This window comes from Protobothrops mucrosquamatus, unplaced genomic scaffold (assembly GCF_001527695.2).
Source record: "Protobothrops mucrosquamatus isolate PMUCROS unplaced genomic scaffold, P.Mucros_1.0 scaffold2865, whole genome shotgun sequence".
Lineage (NCBI taxonomy): Eukaryota > Metazoa > Chordata > Lepidosauria > Squamata > Viperidae > Protobothrops > Protobothrops mucrosquamatus.
Window position 1 is genome coordinate 133587 of NW_015388895.1, and position 8197 is coordinate 141783.

Here is an 8197-nt window from a genome sequence, read left to right on the forward strand (position 1 = left end):
CAAGAGTACTTCAGGAAGAAACACAGGTTAGGTTAGGTTAGGTTAATTTAATTTGTATACCGCCCTTCTCCCGTAGGACTCAGGGCGGTTCACAGCATATTAAAAACACAAATACAATATACAGGATACGAAAAAAAAAATCATACAAAAATACACAAAATAACCCCACTAAAACCTAATTAAAAGCCAAATATTGATTGCTGTGTTCCCATTAAAATTACTTTTTAAAANTGAGTGATCTTGAGCATTTACTCTCTCTCAGTTCTAGGAAGGACACAGGCAATGACAAGACACTTCTGAAATAATAATAATAATAATAATAATAATAATAATAATAATAATAATAATAATAATAATAATAATAATAATAATAATAATAATAATAATAATAATAATAATAATAATAAAAGTTGGAAGGGACCTTGGAGGTCATTGAGTCCAACCCCCTGCTCAGGCAGGAAACCCTACACCATTTTGGACAGATGGCTGTCCAGTCTCTTCTTAAAAACTTCCAGTGTTGGAGCATTCACTGCTTCTAGAGGCAGGTTGTTCCATTGGTTAATTGTTCTAACTGTCAGGAAGTTTCTCCTTAGTTCTAGGTTGCTTCTCTCCTTGATTAGTTTCCATCTGTTGCTTCTTGTCCTTGTGCCAAGAGTACTTCAGGGAGAAACACAGATAGCCACTAGGAGTCAAACACTAACTTGAAAGTACACACACACACACACACACACACACACACACACACACAGCCTAAAAGCTCAGCCAACATGGTGGGACTGCAGCCATAGAATCTAATTTTCTCCATTTGCAGAGAACCCTGAATACCTGTTGCCTAAGGAAAAAATGCATTAGGGACATTGTTTCATGACACTAATTATCACCTTGTAAGTATTTCATCTATGATGGTTGTTGACTTTGCTTCAAGCAAAATTCAGGAGAAGAGTCCATGTCAACTTCTGGAATGAATTTGTCTGAAGCCATCTTCATTGTTCTAAGTTGCCACAGATTGGGGAGAAGGGGGGAAGGAAAATGGTAGTATTGCTAGACTAAACATAGAGCGGTCCTGTGGGAACCAAGGTCATTCCCACAGAAGCTTGAAGGTTTAACGGAGCCTGCCAATTGCTTTTATTGGGTAGTGTAATAATTGCATAGCAAAGGGGAAGGAATTGTTACATTTAGCTACCTTAAATCTTTAAGGGGAATTTTAGAGTTGGTTTCACTTTTGACCATGCTGATATTATATATCCACTAAACATGTGCTTTGAGGAAACTTCAAGCCTTGGAGTTTTGATTTATTTGGTTTCATTAGTCAGAACCATGACAGTCCACATAATTTGTCATAAGACAACTCTCATCCTTTGAGGAGAGCTTTGCACATTTCCATATATGCAAGCTATCACTTAAAAGAATAACAGAGTTGGAAGGGATCTTAGAGGTCTTCTAGTCCAATTCCATACTCAAGTAGGAGACTGATGATGTAGTTGCCAAATGAATTGAACTCATTTAAATAAAGTAATCAGTTTTCTAGCAAAATTCATGTCCCAGGAAATCAGGCAGCCTTGAAAAAAAAAACCAAGAGTGCTTGCCTTTTGCTGTCACAGACTTGGATGATACTACCGTATTTTACACAATACAAAACCCACAGTGTGACCTAAACAAGGGAAGATCATTCTTTACAGATAATGTCCCATTTCTCAAATCCATTTTTAAAAGTATTTTATAGTTTTTGAAATATACAAACATCCTTCATCAGGAGTCTCCAAACTTGGAAATTTTGAGACTTATGGACTTCAACTCCCAGAATTCCTCAGCCAACCATGCTGGGTGGGGAATTCTGGCAGTTGCAGTCAACAAGTCTTAAAGTTGCCAAGCTGGGAGACCCCTGTCCTTCATAATCATTTTAAGAAAAAAATATATTTTAAAACTTCCATCCAATTTTCTGCAATCAAAACTACATTGCAAAAAGTTGAAAATAAAATGCAGTAATTTGTTTCCAAGTAGAAATTTCAATAACGAGACAGAATGTTGGTTAATTCCCCAATCCCCAAGGCAAATCCTCCAAGTCAGGACATCCTAATTGTAAATTTTCTTATTACTATTTTTCATAATCTATCTGTTTCTAAAGACAATGTAGAGTTGCTCCAAAATCATATGACAGGCAGTTCTTGCTAGGAAAAAATATGTGATACTGTCGGGTTGGGATGTTATGATTGTTTGTTGCTTAATTTTCAAAACCTCTGTAAGGTTTGAAATTTTTTTTCCAATGCTGCTGCAGATAGATTCTGGAGACTATTCCAGTAGAGCAAGGGTGTCAAACTGCCAGCCCGTGGGCTGATTGCATCATATGGAGACTGAGCTCACTCCAGCTCCGGCAATGCAAAAAAAGTCACGATATATCACAACATGTCGCGTGACGTGGCGAGTTTGACACCCATGCAGTAGAGGAATGATGGTATTTTTATTTCACTGTGCAACATTATATTACTTAGCTCATGAAGACATGAAATTACTGACTCATATTTTCCATCCCCCATTTCTATCCTCCCCTCCAATTTTCTAGATTCCTTTGTCTTCTTTTCTGATTCCCCAAACATGGCATTTCTGTAATTTTAGTTCATTTCCAAATGTTTTTATATAATATAAAGTACACTTGGCTAATACGCAAGCTATCTGTCTTCTCCCCACCCTCCTTTTATATCTTATCAAGACTGTTTAATCCACACTATATTTTACCCCTTGAATGCCACTGAAGCAACGTTTATCCAAATGGCTGATTTCACACATTCCCATAAACCATAGTTTGGTTTAAATGTGGACCATTAAACAAGTCACAATTCTAGACTATTAAACATCTGTGCTAATGCTGAGGTTGATTTTTATTGATTATTCAGAGTATCCAAAATATGTATGGATCATGAGTTTCAGCTGCCAATGGCCTCTTCCCATTAGCACCTGGCTAAAATAACCTGCGGTGCTAAAAAAAAGATCTACTCTTGTCTAAATTAATACATATGGGAAATAATTGGGAGTTTGCAGAAAAAATACTAAAACCAAATGAAACCAAACCAATCTAGCCTCCATGTTAATCTTTGCAATTCATTGGGGAAAAAAGAGGTCCTCAACCAACTGTATCTAAATCTATTTTTGAAAAGATTTCATCTTCAGCTGAAGATGAAATATTGAAGCAAAACTGAAACAGAATCATATTATGTTTAGCTCCTGATTCAGCTCTTGATCCCCTCCATTTGAAATAAATAAAAATGCATATGGAATTTGCATCAGAAATATAACAGACCAAGTGTGGTTGTTATAACTGGTTCAATTGTTAAAGCAGGCCTTCCACCTGTTGCTGTTTATAATACGCTTAAGTGGCATCAAGCACAAAAGTTCTGATTCTATTTATATGGAACTTTCCAAGAGATGCATGAAGTGCAAGATAAATTTACAAGTCTCTCCTTTCATCTCTCCCATCAGGCACTACAAGGATCTATTCTTCTCCACAAGTATTTACACTGATGTTACTTGAAAAGGAGCAGTCCGGTTGAGTTATAGAAAATTAAGAAGGTTGTGTTCAAATCGGAGAAAAGGGAATGGACATTTTGCTCGGATTGCAGATATCAGAATGTAAATGGGATCAAAGGTAGACCATAGCTATTGTACATCCCATAAGAAGATCATATTTAGAAGATTGTCCTTGAAGATACCTGTCCTTATCCCTGAAACCAATTGAAATTTTGTTTAGTTTAGTTATACTCCAAGGGATGAGGAAGCACCTTTGAAAAGATTAGCATGTTTTACTTTATACTGTATTTCTACTCATTGGCAGGAAAATACCCGTTTTGATGTTGCACTATTGACCAACTAGAAGTTTCAGCTTAGGCCTTCTACTGTACATTCTCAGCATGTTTTCTACCATTGAGTTATAATCCTTCTCTTCTCTAATCATTTATGACTGTGACTGCTCCCTCAATCAGTATTGCCATCTCTCCAGTCTTGTGTTGGATTTTCTCCAGCATTTATTAAGCCTATCCTTACTCTTTGGGCTACTTACACACCAATTGCATCATCCTTCCTCACCTCCTCTTGCAGTTTTAGTCTATCACTCTCAACTTTTGTCTAATAGGACTTTCTTTTTATTCTCCATGACTGTGACATAGAGCTATAGTGTTGTTAACTACTTGCCCCTGATCTGATATCTTAATTTGAATAAATACCAAACTCCAAGGCAGATATAGACAATTCAGATAAAAAATATCCCCCGAGCCAGATATGGCAGATATGGCCCATAATAAAAAAATAAAAAAATCTTACCTGCTGGGAAGATTATAGAGAAAGATGAATTTCAGTATACATTTTTAAGATAGATTGTTCTTTCTTTTTCTTTCATTTTATTTGTGAGCATGATTGTAACTGCCAAAATAGTCTGAAACATCAACCTTGGCTACAGTCAACTTGGCCATAAGCTGCATGTGGAACCTCTAGAATAGAAAATGGTGCCAAGTAGACTTCAACAGACTGTCAAGTAAATATCCCAGCAAAGTTACATTGTATGCGTATTCCAGATTTTGTGCTGGTGGTAGAATTGTAGCAATTCACTGCATGGCAGCTGAATCACATTTGGGCATGCATCCAATAGCAACAATGTGCTGGAAAGACCTCACAGCTGTGAAGAAAAGGGCATGGTCATCTGCATAATACTATGCTTTATTAGGTGAAAACTGACCATTTTCTACTGAATTTACTATAGAGTCAGCACCAGTACACAATTCCTATACTTCAAACCAGTCACATTTACTAATATACATACATTTATTACATTGTGTTCTATTTCATATTTAAGGCATTTTGGACCTGCCTTTTTTCATACATTTGACCAGGAAATAGTAACAGATATATGACTCTACAGAAATTTGAATTATGAAGTTTCTGTTCAGATTCCACCACTTGATCTTTTGCATCTTTGGTGCTCTTTTCTAGTTGCAGGTGCTTTATCTCAGTAGTAGAATGAATTTATATTCCAAGATGCAGCCAGACATTTGCCATGATTTGTCACTTATAGATGCATCATATTGCTTGGCATGATAAACCAAGTCTACTTACCTCTCCCCCTATGTCAGACTTGGCCTGCGGGCCACACCAGGCTCTTTGAATGTCTCTGTTCAACCCACGGTGGTGACAGAGTAGCAGCAGTGGGTGATAGTAGCCTCAGGAGGTGGCAGTGGGGAGACGGCACTTGGGTGTGATGGTGGCCCTCCACAACCTAGTCCCAGTTTCTCATGTTGCCCCTTGGGAAATGAATTGCCCTCCATTGGTCTAGGCAATGGATCCTGCATATCTTCATCAATACCAGGTTTCCAGTTGCAAGTAATGAATATAGGAATTCATTTAATCTAGTATATTCAGGAAAAGAATGTCAGAGTTGGTATAACTTAAACTTTGGCAATATTTTTGGAATGAGAAGATTTACAGATTTTTTGTCCATCAAGAAAAGTCTGGTCTGTAATCATTAAATCATCCAGAGCAGAAAATCAATATATTATATTCTTGGCTAGTAAGTGAATTTTGGCCTTTATACCTTCTCATCAATGACACCGAATAAACAGAAACTAGTGGTAGGTAATATGTAACCCTTGTGGAAGGGATCAGTTCAGCTCTTTGGCCTTTTTTCTACAACCTGCTCCTTCAAAGAGAAAAGTGAGATAGATGGTATAGAATAAGAAAACGAGTTCACCACCTATTTTGGTTCTGCTTGATCCACTACTTGCTCCAACCCAATTACCCAGCTGACCTCCAAAAGGTTGTCCTTAAGAGGATGCTGTGCAGACAGAAATAAGATGTTCACTTCAAGCATAATCCAAACTGTTTGGTATTTTGGGGGGCATTGTCCCTTTTCTATACCACATAAGTGTTCCAGCTATAAACCTATTTTGTGATTGTTAATTCGCTCATGTATTCATAGAACAAGAATAAGCTTTTGCATTCATGGAAGCCTCAGAGTTTTCAGTTTGTTGTCATGTTGACTTTTTTTTGTTGCTCAAAATATTAATCATCTAAATTCTCAAGAAGGAAAAGGCATTCTGGATTTACTCACTACAATAAGGATTGCTGAAAACTAAACTCAGCTTGATGTAAATTTTTCACAAGTTAATTGGCCTTGGCTATGTAAGAAGAATATCATACTTGGAAATCAGGAGATGTTTAGAGAGTTTAGTAATTGCAATACATCAGCATTCTTGGAACTGCCTGATAAGAGATGAGCATTCCGATGGTATGGTGGCAGTATGGAATCCACTAGCAGAACAAGCTGAGTTTTTTAAAAATATGAATGAATCATAGGCCAGTTCATGGCTGATACAATGACTTCAAGGCTTAAGAACTCAGGGCCTATAAGGAGATTTTGGTAAGTGAGCTATTAAAAGTAAATTAAGCATGTATGAGGAAATGGCACACACCATTCCTTTGTTATCTATGGCATTGGCTCAACTATGAAGGGGGTGTGTCATGTTCCCATGGTATTTGATCACTGAGATTTATTATTTGCCCATAAATTTTCTAAGTGCATTTCTCCCAAGCAATTACTGTACTTATGAAGAAATTGATCTCTTTTCCGGCACCGGTGTAGGATGAAAACTTATGTTTTATGGATTTTGATAAAATTTTAACTTCCAGATTCCAGTTAGCTGGATTAGGATAAGATAATGTATTAGAGTAGGCTTCCAGTTGACCTACCCTGATCCATCTTTGTCTACCACAAGTTGCTCCTTTCATTTCTTTGTTTTTTCTCTCTTTAATTTACTTAATTTAACTACATTTTAAAGAAATATGCATAAAATCTGCCATTTCCTATTTTGTTGTTTGGTCAACCTGTCATACTGCTTTTTTTTCTGCATGCATGTGTGTGCCTGTGTGAATAGGCATCAGAAATATAATCAGGGCTTCTGTGTCTGGGCTGCAAAAAAGTGAACATTTTGTTTGTTGCACAAAAAGCTTTTTGACAAACTGAGGAACAAAAAGGACAGGTCTAAAAAATGGAAAGAGGGGCATATAACAAGAGCAGAATACCAGCAAACAGCCCAAATCTGCAAAGATGGAGTCAGGAAGGCTAAGACTCAGAATGAACTAAGACTTACAACAAATGCCCAAAATAACAAAAAGAATTTCTTTCAATATGTAAAGAGAAAGAAGAAAGTCAAGGAAATGGTCAGTCCAACTAATGGGAAAAGATGAAGATGATGGGCAGCAGGGAGAAGGTAGAACTGCTTAGTTCCTTCTTTGCATCTATCTTTATTCAAAAAGAAAAAAAATACTTCAACCTGTCAAAAGCAGCACTGTGAGAGACAGAACAGGAATGCAGGTCAAAATAGGTGAAGAATTGATAAGAGAACATCTACCTGTTCAAATCTCTGGAACAAGAGGGTTTATCCCAGGGTACTGAAAGAGTTGGCAGATGTCATCTCAGACTCACTGAATGAAATCTTTCAGAACTCCTGGAGCACAGGGGAATTGCCAGAGGACTGGAAAAGAGCTGATGTGGTTCCGATCTTCAAAAAGGGCAAAAAAAGTTGATCCAGGGAATTACAGATCAATTAGCTTGACATCAATATCTGGGAAAAACCTGGAAAAGATAATCAAGTAGTGGATTTGTGTGAACCTAGAAATGAACAAGGTATATGAAGCACCAGGGAAATCAGAAGTTCAGGGCAGTTCAAATGGATACAAAGATCTGTTACAATCTTAAGTTCTCTACAAGAATATGAACTACTAATGGTCCAAGCAAATTGGCGGTAGATAAGAGTCAATGGAATTGAAGGTGGGCTGGACTCAGATCTCTTTAGGTGTGAAGGAACTTGTTAAGTCCTGGGAATAATGGCGCTTGAGACGAAGCATCTCCAACAAGTCTTTATTGTTTGCTCCATTCTACGAACAACCAGAGCAGAGGCACGCAGGCCTCTATTTATACCCTCTGATCCCCGGGCAAGTTCAACCAATCATGAGGCAGGCTTTTCCCGCCTTGCGCATGCGCACAAGGCCGGCGCCGCTCAGTCTGGTCCCGGGCAGCTTCTGCAAATGCCCGGGACTCTTGCAACGTCCCGAGCCTGCAAGATGCAGGCTCAGGACACAACACCCCTTTCCCCTGGATGAAATAAGATTGCGCCCACATGGACGCCATCCTATAGATGGTAATATAATTAATAAT